The sequence below is a fragment of the Rutidosis leptorrhynchoides genome, chromosome 6 (genome assembly GCF_046630445.1).
Source record: "Rutidosis leptorrhynchoides isolate AG116_Rl617_1_P2 chromosome 6, CSIRO_AGI_Rlap_v1, whole genome shotgun sequence".
Taxonomy (NCBI): domain Eukaryota; kingdom Viridiplantae; phylum Streptophyta; class Magnoliopsida; order Asterales; family Asteraceae; genus Rutidosis; species Rutidosis leptorrhynchoides.
In genome coordinates this window covers 390,800,699-390,811,905 of record NC_092338.1, presented here as the reverse complement: position 1 = coordinate 390,811,905, position 11,207 = coordinate 390,800,699, and the positions used below count along the sequence as shown (strand labels likewise).

Here is an 11,207-nt window from a genome sequence, read left to right as displayed (position 1 = left end):
CAGCTAGCTAGAAGGTTAACATGGATGACTAATTAAAATCTACTAATGCAGTAAAGACTTTATTTTAAGTATAACACTATATATGATTTTATATATGTAAGCATAATTTGTATAGCTTTCTCTAGAATAATACAATGTCGACAATAACTTAATATTCGTACTGACCCACTAATAATAATTGTGACTAGTGCTTAATTAGTTTATAGTTCATTACAATTATGCATCATTTACAAACTCATTAGTTTCTATTCAATTATGCATCATTTGCAATCATGCATAACTTAGAATTGTGGTTAGTGCTTAATTGTGACATTTTTGCTCTTATTCAATAAGGTTATCTTTGTCAATTGTTACGAATAGCACAAAATCGCATATACAAGCAATGACGGAATGACTTCTCTATATTCGTAACTGTTGTAAAAAAACATATATGCTACTCACATTATAACTATATATAATATATAATATATATAGACAATAGACAATAAGCAAAATTATAATAACGACATGTATCAATCTCAAATATGATATTTGAGGAATATAAGATATAGACAATCATTCTTAATAAATAGCACAAATTATTAACCCTATAATCACAAAGATATACTAACAATTCGTGTCCCTTATTTTTTGATAAATAATATATGTCATTGTTTTTTTATTTTTGAAAAAACTTAATAATATTAAAACAGATGTGAAGATCAACACGTATAATCAATGCAAAAGAATTCAAAATGGGTTAGACACAAACTAGACAAACTCAAACAAACATCACCAACATGATGAAATAGAAACAATAGTAGCGACTACACTAAACTATACCAACTAACAAACAAACAATATTTGTCATTGTTATGATAGTATACGTAGTCTTTATTCTATTTTTAATACGTGATAAATATCTATGTCACTCCTTTAGGGCAGGGGCGGATCCAGGATTTTGAATCGATGGGGTCACAAAATAATACTAAGTTATATCGCATATAAAATTTAAACCGACAAAGTACGATTGACTAAACATAAAAAGATCAAGTTAAAGTCTAACACAAATTTCCCCTACGATATTTCATATTTTGAAAACGATCCATGACTGCTTCATTAGTAACATTTGCAAGTTCTTGTCTTTCTATTGCACCAAGAAGACAACCATTCAGAAATTCATCACTCATTCGGCTACGCATATCTGATTTTACAAGCTTCATTGCGGAAAAACACCTCTCAACTGTAGCGGTGGCAACGGGCAAAACCAACGCAAGCTTTAATAACCGATAAACATAAGGATATGAAAGATATTTTTCAGTTTCAACCAACAATTTAGCAAGGTCGGCAATCCCTTTTAAGTTAGCAAATTTATCATCTCGACGCACAACCTCAATATACTTACCTCATTAAAACGATCACCAAACTCTCGCATTATCATATCCAAAACCGTATAAAAAATGTCAACCTTGAAGTAATGTCGATTTGTAACATTTGTCTTTCGATTTCTTGAAACAACATAAACTTCATCCATGTTTAACCTTTCAAGGTTGAATTTTTGGCAAAATGAATTTACATCCTTCAATAATCCATCAAACCCATTATCTCTAAAGTTTTGCAATGAATTTTTTGTTCCTTGCACCAATGAAACCGCTTCTAGGATATTTTGATCCTTTCTTTGAAGTGCTTGTGATAACACATTTGTTAGCCCTAGAATGTGCACCATTAAATGCAAATAGAACACAAAGTCAAATGTGTCAAAATAGGCCAGGATACCGGAAGCTTGGCGCCGACCCAATGCATTATCACCTTCTTTTTTCACATGTTCAAGAACCTTGACAACTTCTGGAAATAAATTTTTTAAACCCGACATCGTTTTTTGATGAGAACCCCATCTTGTATCTCCTGCTCTTGCAAGCGAAAGTTCTTGATTTTTTCCCGTTCCCGTTTCAACTTCACCGTTAGCAATTTCTTCTACTACTCTATCTTTCTGAGCATCTCGCATCATATCTTTTCGTTTACAAGAACCAGAAACAACAGTTACCACTAATGCTAGTTTATCAAAAAAATCTCCAACCCCATCATGATGTTTCGCAACTGTCACAACCACTAACTGGAGCTGGTGAGCAAAACAATGTACATAATAAGCCGAGCTATTATCTCTTAAGATCAAAGCTTTCAAACCATTAAACTCTCCAGGCATATTGCTTGCTCCGTCGTAGCCTTGACATCTTACCTATTCAATTATACATTTTAGAAAATACAACAATAGTAAATTTACTATATAAAAAAATAAAATCACTTCAAATTCTTACTTGTTTCAAACTCACATTATGTTCAGCAAACAGAGAATCAATAGCACATTTGAGACTTAAAGCGGACGTGTCTTTCACATGAACAACACCAACAAATCTCTCCTTAACAACTCCACATATATCAACATATCTCAAAACCACGGCCATTTGCTCTTTTCTAGACACATCACTAGACTCGTCAACTAACAAACCAAACACATTGTTACCAATTTCTTCAAATATAGATTTGAGTATTTCTTTGGAAAAGCATTCCACTATGTCTTTCTGAATACCAGGTGAAATTAATTTACAATTTTTCGGAGCTTTATCCATTGCCTTACGGGCAATTTCATTTTGACTTGCAATTAACTTTAACGTTTCTAGAAAAATTCCTTTATATATAGATTCTTCACTCTCGTCATGACCGCGAAATGGTAATGTGTTATGCATCACATATCTAACAGCATCAATTGAGCATTGTAATCGAATTCGATACTCTTGCTTCTCAATATCAGATTGTCTATGAAAAGCTACAGCTATAGATTGCTTTGGCTTCATTAGATCTTCACATTTTTGATGTGCTTTATTATGGAAACTATTAACATCACCTTCATGGACAACAAATCTTTCTTTTTTATTCCAACTACTAAAGCCATCGGTCACAAATGCATCACTACCACATTGTTTTCCAACTTGATCTCTAAATAAATAACACCATAAACAATATGCTTTGTCGGCCTTTACACTATACTCTAACCAACGATATTGATCATACCAAGTTACGACAAAACGTCTATCTTTATCACCTACTTTTTTTATCGGAAACAAATGACCACGTGGTTGAGAAGGTCCTCTTTGCATATAAAGTCTTCTGATTTCATCTCTTTGATTAGGGTCATAGTCAACAAAAATAAAATCAAAATTATGTATGAGTTAATAGATAAAGTTAATAGTTTTAAAGGAGAAAAAATAAAATTTTCATTCCTATATGCACTCAAAAGGATCAGATCATCATAATTACATTCCTAAATGTATCATAATTTATGTATGAAAAATAATAGAGTTACTATAAATCGCCACATAAAAAAAATATTTATACCTCATAATTTTGCTTGAAGATTCTCAAATCTCACTCAAAGGGATCAGCCGATCAGATCAGAGTATCATCCGTCATTCAAAGAATACGGACCTTTTTTTGTATTTGTTTAATATAAAAATTTACATTAAGCCTAAAATTAAAATAAAGGACTAATTTTTCTCTATTTTTTCCAGCTTAAACAAATTGGGCCTACAAACTACTAGTGGATACAAACTACTAGTGGACTGATTTAAATTAAAAAGCTTGGGGTCCTGGACTGAATTGTTGGAGTCCTTAGATTGGGTTGATGGGGTCATATTGTGAAAGTTACAATTTTTATAAATAATATCGTACTTGGGCTCATGGATTGAGTGGTGGCATGGGCTCCCCACCCATCCATATACCTCCGCCCCTGCTTTAGGGTATCCTCGTAATGGTACTCTCTTGAGTCTTGACCTTCATATTTAGACCCATCATTATCTATAGTTTATACTATCAAATCTATAGAAAGATCCGATCTTTGTTTTGAGCAATTACTTCATTTGCTTTTCATTCAAAGATGTGGAGTGGAACCCACGAGAAAAATTCTTGCCGTGTTAAGGAACTTTTGAGCAACTATAACAGTGCTCTCAATGGAGACATGTCTCCACCTTAGTCCTCAACGCCATATCAGTGTCACATCAGCACTTTTTTCTCACTTCCTTTCCAGAACTAAACCCAGGACTAAACACTTCCAACCATGACACTCCTTCCTTCTTCTTTTTTTAATTTTTTATTTTTTTATTATTTCCAAATAATATTAATTTAGTTATAGTTATATATATTATAAACAATAAATATGTAATAACATAAGACTAAAATTTCATTGATAAATAAATAAATAAAAAAACATTACAAATAATTAAAATTAAAACATAGAATTTAAAATAAAATTACATAAAATAATTACTCTTCGTCTTCGTCATCGTTAACGTGTGAAGGTCCCGCCTCATCTTGATTGTTTGGATTTCTCGTTGGATCATGTCGAATTCGATAATTAGGTGGAAGATTATAAACGTGTTCTACTAGCATATCTCGTAGTAGTCGATGAATGCCCACATCTCTTAATTCCGTGTCCGCCCGGATGTGCGCGTGTGACAACCCAGAAATTTTTGACCAAATTTAAACTTTATCTTTAAATGATTTAACGTTTCCGACACGATAAGCAAAGTCTATGAAGTTGAATCTCAAAATTTTAGAACTGTTTCATTACATTTGACTGCTCTCGACGATTCATGAACAATTATATGTATGTATATATATATATATGTACAAGTAAAAAACGACTTTCCTACAGTAAAGCACTATTTGCTACAGTAAAATACTATTTGCTACAGTAAAACACTATTTGCTACTGCTACAGTGAAGTGCTACAGTAAACACTATTTGATGTCGACGAACTAGCAAACAAAAACGGATAAGGCGGCCATGCGATCGCATGGCAAAAACACTGAAAACTCATGCGATCGCATCAGGTACTGTAGCAGGCCACATACTATAAAAGCTCGATTCATTCCTCCGTATTATTATTTTTTATATTATTATTTTTATATTATTATTATTATTATTATTATTATTATTATTATTATTATTATTATTATTATTATTATTAAGATTAATATTATTATTATTAATCTTATTATAATATTATTATTAGTAGTATATATACCTAAAATACTACGACGAGGTTATGAGCGTGTCACATTCAAAATGGGTTTTTGAGCGGGATAGAGCTAAGGAAATTATGGGTTATTGCCAAGGAGGTTATGGGTAATGTTCGAGGGTATATTTGTGAATCAAATCTGTGACAACCCGGAAATTTCCAACCAAATTTAAACTTTAATCTGTATATGTTTCCGACACCGGAAATTTCCAACCAAATTTAAACTTTAATCTTTATATGTTTCCGACACGATAAGCAATATTTGTTAAGTTAAATTTCAAGAATTTTAAACTATGTTCATACATTCATGCAACCTCGACCAGGTTCCAACGATTCACGAACCATTAAACGAATATGATTATATATGTATATGTGTATATATATTATAACTTGAAACGTAAACAAAATGTTAGATTAAATACTTTATATGATTGTATCTGTTTCAAAATGTTTGTCAATGGAATTAGAAGATAAGATCAAATGATTGAATTATCAGATATATTGAATTATGATTACAAGTCTCTGTTGAAAGGCCCACGTTAATTTGAGAAATCTTTTCATTTTAACAATATTCGGAAAATGGTAAAGTGGTTTATAAATAAGAACAAATTGTCAATCATTGAGAACTAGACAAAGGATAGTGGAAGATTGAATCTCATAAAGACTCGATTGATCTATTTAGTTTCAAACGTACAAAAACGTTTTCAGTTTAAAAAGAACTTTATTATTAAAACGTATATAACTTTTTTAAATATCTAGAACTACTTTTGACAACTCATTACTTAACTAGTATGATAAAGATAACGATATTTATATTTTGTTTTATTAATTATATATAACGATTTAAATTAATATTATATATATTTATACGCGTATTATACGTACATAGTTTTATACTTTTACTATACTTAAACTTTACCTTTACTTTATTTTTACTTTACTTTAACTTTAATAATTCACTTTAATAATTCATACTTTAATAATTCACTTTAATAATTCATACTTTAATAATTCACTTTAATAATTCAAAAATCTATTATAAATAGAATTCAATAGGTTTCATTATTTCATAGAAATTTGAAAATATTTTTCTCTAAACTCTCTCAATCGATTTACATATATATATTTACTCCGTATTATTTCAAGATATTATTAGTATACATAAAATATTAAGACGGATTGCTGTCCGAGTGATTTCGAAATTGTTTTTCGAGTAGGATAGGATTAAGGAAATTATGGGTTATAACTACGGAGGTGATTGAGTATGGTTCATGGGTATGCTCGTGAGGTCAATATAGTGTTTATCATTTCCGCTGCGTCTACGTACCTTTCCTGCAATATTGAATCTCAATATTGATACGTGAGTACTCATAATTTAACTTTTACATACTAATAGTGTATCCCTGACTAGTGCTTGAGTATTTAGGATTATGCATGCTTATACTTTTGATATTGCCCTTAGACAGGTTAGGTTGAATCTTGAATTAGTTACACTTGCGGTTGAGATAAGGTATAAGATATGCATGTCCTTGGAAAGCCAGTGAAAAATTAAGAACTTTTCCTTTAGATATCGAATGGTTTCGATGAACGGATTAGAAGTTATAATCAATTGAATTTTCAATATTTTTATTAAAAATGATTATTATTATCGTCGTTTTTATCGTCGTTCTAGTTTTATCTTATTATTATCATTATTATTATCTTTATCAATAAAAGGGATTTATCATTAAAAATTGTTATTTTTTTTTTATTATTACTATCGTTATTATCGTTAAAATTATAATTAGTATTATTATTATTATTCAATTATTATTATTATTATTATTATTATTATTATTATTATTATTATTATCATTATTAATATATATATATCATTATTTAAAAATGGTTATTGTTATTGTTATTATTATTACTATATTATCATTAAGATAATTATTAGTATTATCGTTAATAATGTTATAGTAACTATCATTATTAATATTAGTGTAATTAAAACAAATATTTGTAACACCTAATTATTTTGATTACTATTATTATCATTATTATGAACACGATATAAAAGACGATTAAAAGCTATTAAACGAAACGATTAGGAAATAATGAGTAAGAGTATCATGATGAAATTAAAATATTATAAGATATTGATTTAGATAAAATTATCGTTCTTATTATTTTTATCATTACTATTATTATTAAAAGTATCGTTAGTATTAAAACTATCATTTTAACAAAAATTATCATTTTAATAGAAATGTCATTGTTACTATAAAATATCATTATTATTATTATTTTAAATAGAATTATTATTTTAAAGATAATATTAAAAATTATCGTAAATATTAAAGTTATCATAATTAAAATTATTGTTTTATCATAATGTCATCTTAATAATTATAAATATTGATATTTTTATAATAATTATTATTATTACAAAATAATACAACTTTTACTTACTATCATTATAGATATTATTTTATCAAATAAATATGTGATACAAACATATTTTACTACGTGTAATAACTTACTTTAATAATACCTATCATATTATCTTTATGATATTAAATGAACCCTATAAATTTTATTACTTAATATATATAAAAGTATGTTTTATTATATAAATTTAATATAAAATTTTATTTATTACTAAATAAATTATATTATATACTCTAATAAATCTTTTAAAAATATTTAAAAATATAAAACAACGATATTTAAACTATATATTAATCATGTATAGATTTTTGGAAATTATTTTGAGTCAAATTTACTTTTGTTGACTTTTGCATATTAGTCTCGAGCATTAGGATTGTGGTACACTATAACTTGACCTAATTTGTTAGACAAATATTGACCAACACATAAATATATATATAATTAATTTAGGTTCGTGAATCCGAGGCCAACCTTGCACTTGTTCAATGACGTTATATGTATTTTTACTAAGAAATACAGTATGGTGAGTTTCATTTGCCTTTTTACCCTTTATATTTTTGGGACTGAGAATACATGCGCTTTTATAAATGTTTGACGAAATAGACACAAGTAATTGAAACTACATTCTATGGTTGAATTATCGAAATCGAATATGCCCCTTTTTATTAAAGTCTGGTAATCTAAGAATTAGGGAACAGACACCCTAATTGACGCGAATCCTAAAGATAGATCTATTGGGCCTAACAAACCCCATCCAAAGTACCGGATGCTTTAGTACTTCGAAATTTATATCATGTCCGAAGGAGGATCCCGGAATGATAGGGGATATTCTTATATGTATCTAGTTAATGTCGGTTACCAGGTGTTCACCATATGAATGATTATTTTTGTCTCTATGCATGGGACGTATATTTATGAGAACTGGAAATGAAATTCTTGTGGTCTATTAAAATGTTGAAAATAAATGATTATGATAAACTAATGAACTCACCAACCTTTTGGTTGACACTTTAAAGCATGTTTATTCTCAGGTGTTAAAGAAATCTTCCGCTGTGCATTTGCTCATTTTAAAGATATTACTTGGAGTCTTTCATAGCATATTTCGAAGAACGTTGCATTCGAGTCATTGAGTTCATCAAAGATTATTATTAAATCAATTTATAGTTGGATAGTGGATATTATGAAATGGTATGCATGCCTGTCAATTTTCGATGTAAAGAAAGTTTGTCTTTTAAAAACGAATGCAATGTTTGTAAAATGTATCATATAGAGGTCAAATACCTCGCAATGTAATCAACTATTGTGAATCGTTTATAATGTATATGAACGGGTCCTTTCAGTTGGTATCAGAGCGGTGGTCTTAGCGAACCAGGTCTGCATTAGTGTGTCTAACTGATAAGTCGATAGGATGCATTAGTGAGTCTGGACTTCGACCGTGTCTGCATGTCAAAAGTTTTGCTTATCATTTTGTGTCAAAAATTAACTACTTATCATCCTCAGGAAATTACCTGCTTATCATTTTTAGTCTAAGACACGTCTTGCTGCATTGATTGCATGAATAGTGTATAGACAAAAATTCATATCTTAGCATATCTGCTAAATCATATCTTATCGTATCTGTTACTTTAAACTTTGCCTGACATATCCCGCAAAGTCCTCCGTAATCTACGAAATCTTTTGATCTATATATATATATATATATATATATATATATATATATATATATATATATATATATATATATATATATATATATATATTCTATGTAATTAGAATACCATCCGTTAGCCAAAATCATTTCATATCGAAAAAAAAAATCCTTTATCCAATCGTACGAAATGGAATTCGTCATCAGTTCAAGTCACTCAGATTCCGAAATGGAATCCCATTCAAGCTCCGAAAGCAGTGTGACCGGAATAGATCAACCAATCAGTCATCACCTATTCTGGATGAATTGGGGATGGGTCCGTAGCCTCCTCAATCATTGGAGACAAGAAGAAGGTGATCCCTTCCATCCACTACATTGCCCTCTTGATGAAGAACCTGAAGCACTTACCGGCGAACCTGTCCGTAACACCATTTTCTCGCTCATTTCCAGAGTATCTCGCCACGATTATATATTACATCAAATTTTAGATTTTATTTATCCGCTCATCCGAACCGACAATCACCCCGATGTAATAGAAGAAGTCAACAAGCTTCGCGCTCGGGTAGTAGCTTTGGAGAATATGGTGCAGAGATTACAAACACCAGCAGCAGAATCAGCAGCATAACCAGTACCACCATCATCAACGCCAACAGTACCATTACCACCTCCAACCACAACCGCGTCGTAAACCTCAACTTCACAATCTGTCCCACGAGCATCAACGTCATACGCACCATAGATACCAAGGAGTACCAACAACAATAACTGACGAAGTATTAATTCATAACTTCATTGGAGAAACATTCCGCGGCGATTATGTAATCTCTAAAGTCTTAGAGATTATCTAATCTAGTCCTAACCATAAATCAGTTAAGCGAACCAAAATGATAGAAGGAAGAGTAGAAACCCTGACAAAAATGGTGTGTGATTAACAAGCTAAACTTGCTTTACCAACAGCATCAACAGTACCGTCAGCGTTACCAGCATTGTCAGTACAGTCAACATCCGTATCAACAACACCGATAACATCACAAACTCCGTCAGTTCAAGAATCACTGTGGACATCATTACGAATCAATAACGTGTCTATTGTATCAACGAGTTATGAAGAATTAACTCATTCCCTCTGAAGAAATTATATGTATATTATATATATATATATATATATATATATTGAAATAAATCTTTCTGTGCTAAGCTATTGTGTGTGAATCTTAAGTACTCGGTTAATTCATATTACAAATATGCAATAATGTACGTCCTTCGGCCGCAACTTAACCAGCGTTAACTACAATCTCTGTCGCAATTCAACAAATTCCAATTCATAATAAATCAAGTATATATTTGATTTTACACTTTCATCATCGATGTACCCGAAACTTTTCAGATAACATCATTCGTACTTTGCGAAATTCACAAGAATTTCACGAACCAAACATCATACATCAACAAATTACGAAGTATTGATTCATAATTTCAATGTCATTAAAGAAATACTGCGTAAAAGTTATGTACTTTTTAAAGCCTTTAGGGAATATTCAATTCTAGTTTCAACCGTAAATCAAATGAGTTTAATTTAACATTAACTCATTAAATCTATGTTACATCTGAAGAAAATATACATATATATATTTTCATAAAGACTGTAATAAAATTCTTTTGTACAAAATATTAATTGTGAAATTTTTTTTAACGGGTAGGTAATACCCGAGAGATATATAAATTCACAATTAATATGTTACATTCTTCGAATCTGATTCAGCAAATCATCCATTATACTCCCTACTTTCACAACAATATACATTCTTTTATAGAAATCAAAACAACCATACTCATTCAAAATTTAATTACATATTCTGATTTTGAAATCTCAAAATTCAACTTGAGATATGACCAAAATCATCACTCTTAGATCCTTACATCTTTCACAAGCTATATTTTGACTTCAAAACTGTGTTAGAATATCAAATGTATGTTAACGATTACAGTCTGTGTTCAAACCCTTCAAAAATTTCTGAAGACACTTCGAATGATGAGCAATCGAGATGATGATCCAACCACATGTTACCCACA

General features: G+C 30.0%; 1 pseudogene; it reads right to left on the bottom strand.

Moving 5' to 3' along the window:
• Nucleotides 1-1,040: 1,040 nt before the first annotated feature.
• LOC139854986 (uncharacterized) overlaps nucleotides 1,041-11,207 on the bottom strand; it is a 43,434-nt pseudogene continuing 33,267 nt past the window's right edge.